Source organism: Mandrillus leucophaeus, unplaced genomic scaffold (assembly GCF_000951045.1).
Source record: "Mandrillus leucophaeus isolate KB7577 unplaced genomic scaffold, Mleu.le_1.0 Scaffold455, whole genome shotgun sequence".
Lineage (NCBI taxonomy): Eukaryota > Metazoa > Chordata > Mammalia > Primates > Cercopithecidae > Mandrillus > Mandrillus leucophaeus.
Genome location: NW_012104865.1, coordinates 951,276 through 965,846, shown reverse-complemented (window position 1 = coordinate 965,846; position 14,571 = coordinate 951,276). Strand labels below are relative to the sequence as shown.

General features: G+C 36.0%; 1 protein-coding gene across 1 annotated transcript in view; it reads left to right on the top strand.

Annotated features, from left to right (window-relative positions):
* Positions 1-14,240, top strand: part of LIN7A (lin-7 homolog A (C. elegans)) — a 154,344-nt gene extending 140,104 nt beyond the window's left edge. The window contains exon 6 of the mRNA XM_011994386.1: positions 9,009-14,240. The gene's annotated coding sequence lies outside the window, so the exon portion shown is untranslated. The remainder of the gene's footprint in view (positions 1-9,008) is intronic.
* Positions 14,241-14,571: the final 331 nt, after the last annotated feature.

The following is a 14,571-nucleotide window of genomic DNA, read 5'->3' as shown; positions in this document are numbered from 1 at the left end:
AAGCATGGTCCCTTGAGATAAAACTGTAGTGACCATTTCAGGTACAAATAAAATATAACCAAGTCATGTCATTCATGGATTTTTATGGTGACTTCAGTCAAAGAGACCTACATTAGCTCCTAATTACATTTTAATTAATTTGATTTCTAAGGACTAAATGGGATTTGTCACACTTGTTAATTCTTACTACGGTTGCTTCTGAAAAAAGTTTGAAGCTAATTTGAACTATTAGACTTTAAGCATCTCAGATTTTTTTAAAAATTTAACCAGTCAAGCAAAAACCAATTAAAATCAAAATACTTGTCTGATATTATCTTATTGTTTATCAAATGAAATACAATTTCTAATCTGAAATTAGAAATAATGTGTTTTTTTATCTGAGATGGTAAAAGTTATAAAGCATCTAGCAATCATAAATAGTGAATACAAACGGAAAACAGATTTAATGCAAGTACTGTGCAGGGAATTTGTGTCTTATGCTTATTTTTAATTGTAAACTCTCTTAAAGTAAAATATCAATTGTCTTTTCCCCTAACTTCTGTATTTGACAATATTGAACGATATAGATTACATTTTCCAAAATGTAAAAAGTATTATTGCTGTACCATAATATGCTAGAAATGTAAACAGATAATATGAATAAGGGGTTTATTAGCGCTATACCCACTTTTTTTGAGAAAGAGTTACATTAGTTCGTTTTCACACTGCTGATAAAGACATACCCGAAACCAGGAACAAAAAGAGGCTTAATTGGACTTACAGTTTCACATGGCTGGGGAGGCCTCAGAATCATGGCTGGAGCGGAAACGCAGTTTTTTTTTTTTTTCCTTTTAACGCGGATTCTCGCTCTGTCACCCGGGTTACAGTGCAGGGGCGCGATCTCGGCTCACTGCAACCTCCGCCTCCTGGGTTCAAGCGATTCTCCCACCTCAGCCTCCCAAGAGGCTGGGATTACAGGTGCCTGCCACCACGGCCGGCTAATTTTTGTATTTTTAGTAGAGACGCAGTTTCACCATATTGGTCAGGCTGGTGTCGAACTCCTGACCTCAAGTGATCCACCCACCTCGGCCTCCCAAAGTGCTGGGATTACAGACATGAGCCACCATGCCCAGCCCGAAAGGCACGTCTTACATGGTCATGGCAAGAGAAAAATGAGGGAGAAACACAAGCAGAAACCCCTGATAAACCCATCAGATCTCGCGAGACTTATTCACTATCACAAGAACAGCACGGAAAAGACCAGCCACCATGATTCAGTCACCTCCCGCTGGGTCCCTTCCACAACGTGGGAATTCTGGGAGATAGAACTCAAGTTCAGATTTGGGTAGGGCCACAGTCAAACCATATCAGACTGTTATATTTTACTCAGCTTTAAGCACCTCAGCTTTTTATTTTGACTCCATGTATATCATATTTCACCCACATTCTCAAAAAATAAAAGTAAGAAGAAAGAGGACTATCTCTGGAGATATCAACATTCTGAGGACGTCAAGACCAAAATCTTGTCCCTGACCTCCATGACTGGATCTAGGGTGGAGAATTCATTCCAGTCAAAACCAGCCTGTATCTTATTAAATTTACAAAGTTGCTAGCATTTGCCGGTAGCCTCCCCAAATCTCTTTTTCCCCTACTCTGAAGACCCCCCATTTTCTTTATTTTGCCTACCTTTAAAAGCCTTCTCTACCTTCTTCTAGCATTACCACATACATGATCCTGATGATCTAATCCAGGGAATTACTACCAAAACTATCGGCCCAGTCACTGAGAAAACCAAGTTCCAGGGGATGACTCCAATAAAATTGAATGCAAGGAACCCAGAGTTTCCAAGCAGAACACTGGACAGAAATAATCATAAAGCTGACTAACCCTTATTAAACAATTGGTGTGTGCCAAGAACTCTTTTAAGTGCTTCATATATATTAAATTACTTAATCTTTTCAATAGCCTTATGAAGATTAGGTACTATGTTTAATCTTGTTTTAAAGTAGCAAACTAATTAGTACAACCACTATGGAGAACAGTTTGGAGGTTCTCACTGCAGATATCTGCACTCCCATGTTTGCTGCAGCTCTGTTCACATTAGCCAAGATTTAGAAGCAACCTAAGTGTTCATCAACAGATGAATGGATAAAGAAAATGTGGTACTTATACACAATGGAGCACTATTCAGCCATAAAAGAGAATGAGATTTATGCCAGGCATGGTGGCTCACACCTGTAATCGCAATACTTTGGAAGGCCACAGCGGCCGGATCACTTGAGGCTGGGAGTTTGAGACCAGCCTGGCCAACGTGGCAAAAACCCATCTCTAGTAAAAATACAAAAAAAAAAAAAAAGTTAGCCGGAGCTGGTGACACACACCTATAATCCCAGCTACTTCGGAGGCTGAGGCACAAGAATAGTTTGAACACAGGAGGTGGAGGTTGCAGTGAGCCAAGTTCATGCCACTGCATTCCAGCCTGGATGGCAGATCAAGACTCTGTCTCAAAAAAAAAAAATCAGTAATTTGCAACAGCATGGAGATCATTACGTTAAGTGAAATAAGCCAAGCACAGAAAGACAAACATTACATATTCTCACTTATTTGTGGGAACTAAAAATCAAAGCTATTGAGCCCATGGAGCTAGAGGGTAAAAGGATGGTTACCAGAGGCTGGGAAGGATAGTGGAGGAGTGGGGAGGGAGCTGGGGATGATTAACGGGTACAGAAACACAATGAATGCATAAGGCCTAGTATTTAACAGCACAACAGGGTGACTATAGTCAATAACAATTTAGCTGTACACTTAAAAATAACTAAATGAGTATAACTGGATTGTTTGTAACGCAAAGGAAAAATACTTAAGAAAATGCACACCCCAGTTTCCATGATGTGATGATTACACATTGCATGCCTGTATCAAAACATCTCATGTACCCCATAAATATATACATCATGTACCCACAAAAATTAAAAATTAAAAAAATTAAAAATAAAGTAGGAAACTGAAGCATATAGGAGTTTTTTAAATGTGCGTAACATTTCACATCTATTGTAACAAGTAATAGGGCCATGATTCAAACCCAGGAACATGGGCTTTAAAGCCTCTTGCTCTTACTCATATTGCCACACTGCCTCTTTGTTCGGTGGGACTTGCCCTTACTTTTCCTGACCCCACTTCACAGACATATCTGTGAACTGTCTGGGGATTCAGTCTCATGCAGTTATCCAAATCACCCTTATCAATTACCTTTAAAATAGTACCCCATACTTCAAAGTGCTTCATCCTCAAAGATGCATTAGCTTTCCTTGGCTACCATAAAAACTACCGCAAATATAGTACCTTAAAATAACACAAATTTATTGTCTCCTGTAATGCTGTAGAATTCAATGCTCTTACTATCAAAATTCCAACGTCATTTTTCACAGAAGTCGGAAAAAAAATCCCAAAATTTGTATGGAACCACAGAAGACATCAAATAGCCAAATCAACTTTGAGCATAAAGAACCAGACTGAAGCCTTCACACTACCTGACCTTGGGGTCTATTACAAAGCTATGGTAATCAAAACAGCATGCCACTGACATAAAGAGAGACATATAGACCAATGGAATAAGCTAGAGAACCCAGAAATAAATCCACATATTTACCGTCAATTGATTTTTGACAAAGGTACCAAAAACATGTAATGGATAAAGGACAATCTCTTCAATCAGTGGTGTTGGGAAAACTGGATATCCAAAGCAGAAGAGTGAAATTGGACCCTTATCTCACCCCATAACAAAACCAACTTAAAAGGATTGGAAGCTTAACTGTAAGACTTGAAACTATGAAACTACTAGACGAAAATAGAAGAAATGCTCCACAACATTGATATGGGCAAAGATTTCTTGGATACATTCCCAAAATCACAGGCAACAAAAGTAAAAATAGACGAACAAGATTCTGCCCAACTAAATAGCTTCTTCACAGCAAAGGAAACAATTAACAGACTGAAGAAATAATCCATGGATTAGAAGAAAATATTTGCAAACCATACATCCGATAAAGGACTAATATCCAAAATATGTATGAAACTTAAAAAACTCAATAGCAAGAAAACAACCCAATCAAAAATGGGGAAATGACTTAATAGACATTTCTCAAAAGAAGCCTAAGGAATAGCCAACAGATGCATGAAAAATGCTCATTGTCACTAATAATCAGGGAAATGCAATTTAAACCACAGTGAGATCTCACCTCACACCTCTTAGAATGGCTATTATCAAAAAAAAGACAAAGCCAGATGTGGTAGCAAGCACCTGTAGTCCCAGCTACATAAGAGGAGGAGGTGAGGCAGGAGGATTGTTTGAGTCCAGGAATTTGAGTCCACCCTGGGCAACACAGTGAGACCCCCATCTCTTAAAAAAAAAAAAAAAGTAAAATTTTAAATTTTAAAAAAGAAAAAAATATATAACAAGTGTTTGCAAAGGTGTGGAGTAAGAGGAATCCTTATGCAACAGTGGTGGGAATGTAAATTAATACAGATATTTTGGGAAAAAATATAGAGAAGGGTCCTCAAAAACTAAAATTAAAACCACCATATGATCCAACAATCTCACTTCTGGGCATATATCCAAATGAATCGAAATTAGCATGTTAAAAGGATACCTGCAGTACATGTAGATTGCAGCATTGTTCACACTAGCTAAGATAAAGGAGCTACATAGGTGTCCAGCATCAGTTAAATGGATATACATAACAGAATACTATTCAGCCTCAAAAGGGAGGGAAATCCTGTCATTTGCAACAACATGGATGAACCTGGAAGACATTGTGCTAAGTGAAATAAGCCAGGCACAGAAGAACAAATACCACATTTCTCACCTATAAGTGGAATCTAAAAAAGTTAGACTTCTTCGGGTGCCACCTGTAATCCCAGCACTTTGGGAGGCCGAAGCTGATGGATCACGAGGTCAGGAGTTTGAGACCAGCCTGGCCAATATGGTGAAACCCTGTCTCTACTAAAAATACAAAAATTAGCCAGGCGTGGTGGTGCACCTGTAATCCCAGCTACTCAGGAGGCTGAGGCAGAAGAATCGCTTGAACCCGGGAGGTGGAGGTTGCAGTGAGCCGAGATCGCACCACTGCATTCCAGCTTGGGCGACAGAGGGAGACTCTGTCTCAAAAAAAAAAAAAAAGTTAGACTCATAGAAGTAGAGAGGAGAATGGTGATTATCAGAGGTTTCAGGAGAAGGGTGAACAGGAAAAGAAAGGGGAGAAGTTGACCAAAGGGTATAAAGTTTCAGTTAGACAGGAGGAATAAGCTTTAGTGATCTATTGCACAGAATAATGAGTTAAATAATAATGTCTATTTCAAAATTGTTAAAAGGATAGATTTTAAATATTTCCACCACAAAAAATAAGTGTGTGTGGTGATAAAATGTGTTAATTATTTTATCTGGTTTAATCATTTCACATTGTAAACATATCAAAACATCAATTCAATATATTTGTACATTACAAATGTATTTGCACATCAGAAATTTGTACATCACAAACATATACAATTATTATTTGCCAATTGAATATCAAATGTTAAAAATATATCTTGTAATTCTGTAGGATAGAAGTCCAACACAGTTTTACTGGGCTTTAGGGGGCTCTGGGGAAAAAATTCATTGCTTCCTGGGCCCTTCCTCCGTCTTCAAAACCAGTAGCGGTGGTGGAGTCCTTCTCACATTGCATTTCTCTGACCTCTGCCTTCATTACAATGCTCTTTTCTGTCCCCCTCTTTCATTTGTGTTGTTGTCTTGGTGCTTGTAAAACTGTTCAATTTATTTCTACTGATTTACATTTGATGTTTATTGTATATGAAAGTGACACTTTTTCATTGCAAAATTTTTAGACAGTAGAGAAGTATAAAGAATAAATTAACCTTTCAGCTATGATCTCACTTCATTTTAGTACATGTTGTTTTTTCTCCAGACATGTAATTTCTATATATGTATGTTTATATGTATGTGTTTATATATATATATGCTTATTTTCACTCATATTTTACATACTAAATTATAGCCTGATTTTTAAAAATTAAACAATATGGTTAACATTAGTAGACTTAGGTCTACAGTTTAAATATCTGTGTAAAGTCTTACTATCTAGGTATACAATAATCAATCTCTTATGAATGGACATTAAGGTCATTAACATTTTTATATCTTGTTGGATTTGATTTGCTAACTTTTGTTGAGGATTTTTAAATTTATTTTCATGAGAGATATTGGTGTGTAGTTAGGTTTTTTTTTCCTTCTAGTGTCTTCATCTGGATTTGGTATTAATGTCATGCTGGCCATATAGAATGAGTTAGGAAGTATTCCCTCTGCTTCTGTCTGATATGCTGAAAGCAATTATAGACAATTGGTATAACTTATTTCTTAAATTTTGGTAGAATTCTCCAGTGAACCTATCAGGGTATGGTGCTTCCTGCTTTGGAATGTTACTAATTATTGATTCAATTTCTTTTATAAATATAGACTTATTCAAATTGTCCATTTCTTCTTATGTGAGTTTTGGCAGATTGTGTCTTTCAAGGAATTGGTCCATTTTATCTCAGTTATCAAAATGGTGGATATAAAGTTATTCATAGTATTTTGTTTAATATCCTTTTAATGTCCATGGTATTTGTAGTGATGTGACTGCTTTCATTTCTAATATTGGTAATAATTTGTGTCCTCTCTTCCTTTTTGTTAGCATGGCTAGAAGTTTATTGATTTTATCAGTCTTTTTATTTTATTTTTTTTGAGATAGGGGGTCTTGCTATGTTGCCTAGGCTGAACTTAAATTCCTGGACTCACACAATCCTTCCATCTCAGTCTCCTGAGTAGCTGGGACTACATGCATGCACCACAGTGCTTGGTTTTTATTGATCATTTTAAAGAATCAGCTTTTGATTTCATTGATTTTGTCTATTAATTTCCTATTTTCAATTTCATTGATTTCTTCCACATTAATTTTTATTAATGAAAAATTAATCTGAATTAATTTTTATTATTTGTTTTCTTCTGCTTACTTTAGATTTAATTTGCCCTTTTTCTAGTTTCCTAGGGAAGAGGTATAGATGATTCATTTTTTTGTTCCCACAACTTATCAAAACATTTTTATTTTTTATTTTTACTTGGTTCAAAATATTCTTTAAATTTCTCTTGTGATTTTTTTCCTTTGACACATCCCTCTTCCACTTTTAACTGCATTGGGTTGAACTAAATAATCCAAGATAATTTTCCTATTTTAACATAGGCTGATTAGCAACCTTAATTTCATTTACAACCTTAATTTCCCTTTGTCATGTAATCTAACATATTTATAAGTTCTGGAGATTAGGATGTGGACTTAACATTTAGTGGATGAGGAGGCACTATTCTTCTACCACAATGGCTCTTTTAAGAGTTAGTAAGGCAATTTGATCAACCAGATTCACACTAATATGGAAAAGAAGCTTTTGTTAAAAATAAATTGTTAATCAGTTAAATTATAAATCATGACTGAGGGCAATATTAACATTTGTTGCAGCTGGTTCTTCCCAACAGGTATGTCAGTGGCCCACATGTTGAATGCCCAGTGCTTTCTCTCAGGCTGACTCCTGCCCTGGATAGGTGAAAAGATCCAAGACTTACCCAAACTCACCTATTCTGAGTCCCATTCCTTCAGGACATGTAGTTATATTATCATATCATTCATTAAGAACTCAGCCTCTAGGCCAGGCACGGTGGCTCACACCTGTAATCCCAGCACTTTGGGAGGCCAAGGCGGACAGATCACCTGAAGTCGGGAGTTTGAGACCAGACTGGCTTACATGGGGAAACCCCATCTCTACTACAAATACAAAAATTAGCTGGGGTTGGTGGCACACACCTATAGTCCCAGCTACTCAGGAGGCTGAGGCAAGAGAATCGCTTGAGCCCGGGAAGCAAAGATTTACTTCATCTCAAAAAAAAAAAAAGAACTCAGTCTAGATCTCTGGTCACTGTACAGCTAAATGACCTTTAGGAAGTTATTCAATCTAAGATTTTAGCAAAATGGTCTGTTGTGGAGATTAAATATGAAAAAAAAAGTGAAACTCTTAACAAAATGTGTGACACTTAGTGAGCACTCCATAAATTTTCATTAGTCATAGGAGTAGTAGTCGGAGTGGTGATGTTGTAATAGTTAAAATGTTAACGCTCGTGTGTTGTTATATAATATCTCAGTGACTCCTGAGGAAACACAATGGCTTTATGCACAGTGTTCAAACCACTCAGTAGACCCCAGGGGAGGTTGGGCACATCTCTCTAAAGCACGGCAGCTGGAGAGTGTTGACGTAAAGTAAACAACAATTTTGTTAAAATCTGTTTTCAATATGGTGCTTGGCATTCACTGAAATAAAAATATCTGCAGCTTAGAGAACAAAGATGTAAAAATCACTGTTCTTTCTAAAAGAAATGACCCCCTAATCGTGGAAGAGTGGCAGGTATGGGGGGAAGTGTCTGGCAAGACTGCTCCCCAAAATCTGACCATAGAGGCAATTGCCTATTCTGTTCCACGTGGTGTCAGGCTGAAAGAGAGACAGATTTAATGTCTGCATCAGAGAAGGAATATTGGTGCTTCCAGCCCAGCAGAGGGAGGTTTTGCTGGCTTCCACCTCAACAAAAGCACTACAAAAAGCCCTAAGAGTCATAACATAAATGTTGGTTATTCTTTGCCTTCATGAGGAAAAATAGAATCATCTGGAAATGGAAGAGAGAAATGTTTTACATTTGAAATGTTTCCAAACTGGTGTTCTTTATTTCATTTTAGGGAACAACTGTGGCTTTTCCATCTTCATTTGATAATTACTTCCTTTGCAAACATCAAACGAATTTTTTCATATGTGGAAGATGGTGCATGAATGATAGCACCCAAAATAATCCTTGCTGTTCTCACATAGCATATGCTCTTTTGATATTTTTAGCATATTGTAGTTGACAAATGAATACTAATCACTGATTTCTCTTCACTCTTTTTCCCTTTCAGGCCCTTGAGGGAAAGCTACTTGATCAAACATCCGATAGTCACAAATTTGAAATCGTGCTTCAGAATCCCAGCACATAGTAAAAGACAACACAGATAATTATACCTGTCAAGAAGCTGTGAACACATAGTGTATAAATTCTTTACCAAGGCAACTCGACACCTTCTTTCTCTGGGCTTGAACCGCCACTGCTCACGTGGGCTTTACATACATTGACCTTCCATTCACGGCAGTGGGAATTCTCAGTGTGCAGAGGGAGAGGTTTTCTAGTCTGCAAACTGAAACAGTGTAAGAAGAATAAAGTCTGTGACTTTTAAATAAATCACCAGGGCCAAGATTGAGTGAATCTTGGGTCCATAGCTTTTCCAGATATTAGCAAACCCCTCATTAGGCTATAATTCAAACTGCATCAGTTCAAAGGGTGTTGCCACGTAACAGAAACCTACACCTTGCCCCTTACCCTGACCTGCTCCACAATCCATAGTGCTGAGTTGTCTGAATTGGAATTCCAGTTAATTGCAAGTTCAACCTCTGTTTTCCTCTTGAAAATCGCAAGGTATCATAGTATATTTATATTTTCTTCAGGTTCTAGAAGCAGTCGGATTTTTATTTTGTTTCCACGAATTTTATTATGCATTAATAGAATGGACCAATTTTAGCTCAACTTTCAGTTTGTTAGAAGCAAGGGTAGGAACTCTAGCACTGTAGTTTTTGATCTAATTATTGCTTGTATCTATTATTATTAATTCCAACAGAATATAATGTATATTTATTCTACAAAATATATATTATCAGAGTGCATTCGTTACAACTTAGGTTCTTTTCTTACCAAGTGTTAAGAATCTAGTAAGAGAATACTAGCAAAGGACCTAGCCCCGTGAACAGATTCTCATATGTTATATACATAACCCCACTCTCAATATTTTTTGTTGAGTTTTATACTTTTTGATTGATAAACATTGAAGAAATCTAAACTCTACTGACACTGATGTGCTGTCATGGAAGCCTATTTCGTATTTTAAAACTTAGCAAAACTAAATTATATGTGCATATATATTCAAATATTTATGTCACACAAAGTTTAGGTCAATTTCCCCAAATATAAACTAGATATTTTTGGCACTCTAACATAAACAAATATTATTTCTCTTATAATTGGGCAGATGGAAACCAGTGATATCAATACTGTGAATGGCAGATGCTGCTTCCTCTATAGAGAAAAAAAAAATAAAACCACCTACTTTGTTAATATATTCCCATAGGTAAATAGACAGTGAGATACCATCTTTCAGAAAATATCATTCACTAGAAAATAATCTGTTAGAACTACCTTTACAGGTCATAATTTTTGGTTTATGGTAAATCTAGGCACCTAAGTCTGATCTTTATGAAATAAATAGGAAGCAATAATTATTTGGGCATTTGAATACCTTAAGCACAGAAATGTATCTGAGAAAAGGATAATTGCTTAGTTGAAGTATTCAAAATAGATCAGGAAACCAGAGGCAAATATTTGAATATTCCTTATTCTCAAATACAGAAATTGATTCCCCAAGATACAATACAATTGGACACTTCAGATAATCCCCCAAAATAGAAATGTATGAAGCTCAGTTTAGACTGTCTTCTTGCAAATAAAACAAAACCAATCAAAACTACCCAGCACATTTTATTATGCCCTGTTGGGTGATAGTATTGTCAATACCAGGTTTTCCCTGCTCTTCACAATGCATCCCTCACCAGAGGAAAAACAGCAAGGAAACTAGGACGTTCGCTAATTTCAACAATGCCCCGCTGTGGTAACAGATTCCCATCCTTAAATACATATCATTTTTTACTAGAGACAACGGGGGTGGTGGGGTGGGGTCAGTGAGGACCCTGAATGTTATGTAAAATAGATTTACAAAATAGACAAGCATGATAAAAGGGAATGAATGGAGACGATGTATTATTCAGTTTGAAAGAGATAGTTCACATTTTTATAAGAAAAATTTAATAAAACATATATTTTAGTTATCATTTAACAAAGATATATTAAAGCTATTCAGGCAATGCCACAGGATTCTCATAAAGGGAAATCATTGAACCCTTGCCGTGAGAAAATGGTCATTTCAACACATTTCAATACATTGTATAAATTTGGAGCTTAAGGTGAGTGAGTATGTTTTCGCTTAGTCGTAAGTGTTTGTTCAATATTAAAGTTATCATATGGTTTCACATCAATACAAATATTGTCACAGTGTTACAGAAACAGCTATCAAGTGGTAAGATAGCTTACATTTGTGTTTTCTAGAAGCCTTTGTATTTACGCTTCATTTGCTTAATGCTAAGTGTTGATAAAGGTATGCCAGATTGTTTGTCAAAGTAAAGAGGCAATCCATCACACCTAGGACTTCTAAGGACGGATTATACTTCAGAGTGGTCTCATATACAAATGACCATTTTCCTTCAGTAAAATCTTATTGGTTGAAATGTAAGCCTTTTCCTAAAGCTTTAATCAGAAGTAGCGATCACTAAGACTTAAGCCACTTGTGGTTCTCCTAAGTTTCACTGAAACCAGAAGAAGAGGGAAAAAATTACCACAACTTGTGTTATACTAATTATCTTCATTATTAATGATCATATTAGAGCCACTGACATGTCCCAGATTATATTAAACTAAAAACCTGCATTGCTCTGACATGAAGCTCAATTCAATGTAATAAACAAATTAGGTATTAAAAGTCAAAAATAAAAAAAAAAACTGCTACGATATCACCAGAAATCCTGGTGAAATTTAATTTTTTCCCTTTTTTAGGTCAGTGGTCAGTGGGATAGATTTTTCTAAACTTTTTCCTGCTATGATTTTGAAGACAAATACATGGAGTATAGTTCAGTAAAAGAGAGCTTTCAAGCCTTTTCACTGGAGCATTTGCATTTTGATTCTGTTGTCATTTGAAACAGAACATCTGCAGAGAGATAATGAGCTTAAGTTACAATTGACTTTGGAAAGAATAACAGACTTGTGTTTCCTCAATCATGTAGTCAATAGGGAATTCTCCAGTTATGTGAACAATCACAATCTTTTAAGACAATACATAGATCTAAATGCAAAATCTAGCATGCATAGGCTTTTTAAGGATTTTAGGCTGTCTCCAAAGAACTTGGCTCGAGATGGATTACACAATTTACAAATGCAGTTTTCAACTGTGACATCAAACTGATCTTATCTCATTTCCTGTTACTCAACTGTGCCTGTAGGACTCCAAGAGGTGAAATATTTTGTCTACATTATTTTAAACATCTACAGATATGTGTGGATGTGTGAATAATGCCAGAATTTCTCATCTTTTAGCTAGTTTGTTTTTATCATACAGACACAGCCTGTTCATAAGACCAGCTTTAGACAACATAGAACTCAATGCTCTGAAGATTCAGGGAGGCCAACACGGAAAAGATCTTCCAAAATACGGGGTGACCTGACCCATCTCATCCCTCTCTAGCTGGAAACCTCTATAGAGAAAGGGCTGTGACTGCCTTGACCTCTGTCTGGCACAACGTAGGTACTCAGTATTTGTTGGATGAATAAATGACTGAATTAATGAATAGACAAAAAAATGGATTTTACCTTCTGAAAATCTCACAGATTTTACCAGCTTATATTATACTGTCACTATGATTTCTAAATTTCATGGTTGGAACCATAACTGAGTCTTTATAAAAACTTTTTAGATGTATGAATTTGGAATTTCATTAATTAAAGACTTCAAAGATTTGAGGACATTTGAACAGTGGATAAGGAACAATGTTTGGGGATACAGAGTTTTTACACTGAGTTGAACCCAACCTTTCTAGTTCTTTATATAAGCTTTCTGAATTTTCTGGCAGGAATGATTCAAACATAAAGCCCCATTTTTAAATTTTATAAAAGATGTTGTCATTTTTATATAAAAAGATCATTACGCATATTATCCCTTTGATATTTATTAACAACCGTTCTCTAAGAAATTCATAATAATTGGAGACACCATCCCTAAATCTCTTCCTACTTTCAAAAGATCACTTATCCTTTCATATTTGATTCCTAGAATATACTAAGCTGAAGTTTAATCACACACTTATTCAGATGTTTCCATGTGTTTATTCATTTAACAAATATGTATTGTGTACCTAGTGCATGCTAGGTTCTGGAAATGCAACAGCAAACAAAACAGACACAATCCCTTGTGGAGTTTACTGTGAGAAACTCTCCCACATTTACCCTAGCAATAACTAGAGAGTTTACTGTCCACTGGGTCCTCTTCACACCTGATAGAGAAAATAAAATTCCTCACCCCATGGAAATAATGAAATACTCCCTGCACGGATTTATGTGAGCTTGCTTTTATAAAAACACTGCTCAAAAATGCTGCTTAGTTTATCTATAAACCACAGTTATACCCCGGTGAGGTAGGTAAGTAATTTATTAATAACTAACATTTATGCAGCTCTATTTTCTAGCTACTGTGCTGAGTGCTTTTATGGACTATCTCATTAAATCCCTTCAACAACTCTATTCAGTAGGTTCCATTTTATAGATTAAAAAAACTGAAGCACAGATATATTATGTGACTTGTCCAAGGCCACACAGCTAGCAGGTGGAACCGGGATTTGAACCCACACAGTCTGACACAAGAGCTCATGTGTCTAATCATTATCTGTGGTTTGGGGGGACACCATTACACTGAAATGAATGAGTCACTAAGTGAGTCACTGTATATAAAATACTTGGAAATTGTAAAGTAATATACAAAAGATATTAATGAAGTATTATTCATGGTAAACAAATCACATCAGTAGCAAATACAGGGTGAGAACTCAATCTTATGTTATAGTTCTTAAGAAGAATATGTGAAGCCAGGAACATGGTTAAAGGTATAGATCAGAAAATTTCTGACATGTGATAAATATTTCAGTGACTTTTCAGATTTATTTCTTGTTAGCCACTGTGTCTATTTGGTGCTACAAAAACTGAAAGAAACAAAATCCCTGATATAAGGGCTTATAACAAATACACAGTTTGGAGATGAACTAAGGATATTTTACATTTATGGAGAAGGATTGGACAATAGTATCATTTTCTCACCACTTGCATGTACATCATGTCTTTCCAATTGTTTTCATTATTTTTCTGAAAAAGCTGCAAAATTGTGCAGTGGTTCAACCTGACCAAAGTGGTATTATGCTGCTGGGAAGTAAAAGTATTAGACACCAAACTGGAAGTATTGTTTTCATTATCAAATGACTTTAAGTTCTTTTAAAGCATGGATGTAAAAGAATTTTTACATACTGAAGACACCTGAATATTGGGATGCTAAATTTTCTTGGGTTTCTCCATTCCTGACCACACAGTGGTGTCATTCTATTGAGGGCTTAGATTCTGTAAAGGAAAAGACAATTTTTTTTTTTTCTTTCTAGTCTCAAACTCAATATAGAACACTTCTGTGACCAAATGCAAAGGTTTCCCCACCCACCCCCGCCCCAACAATTTTCCAAGCAGGTACCAACTGGATATCCTATAATTCAATTTAATTCTGAAACTATTTA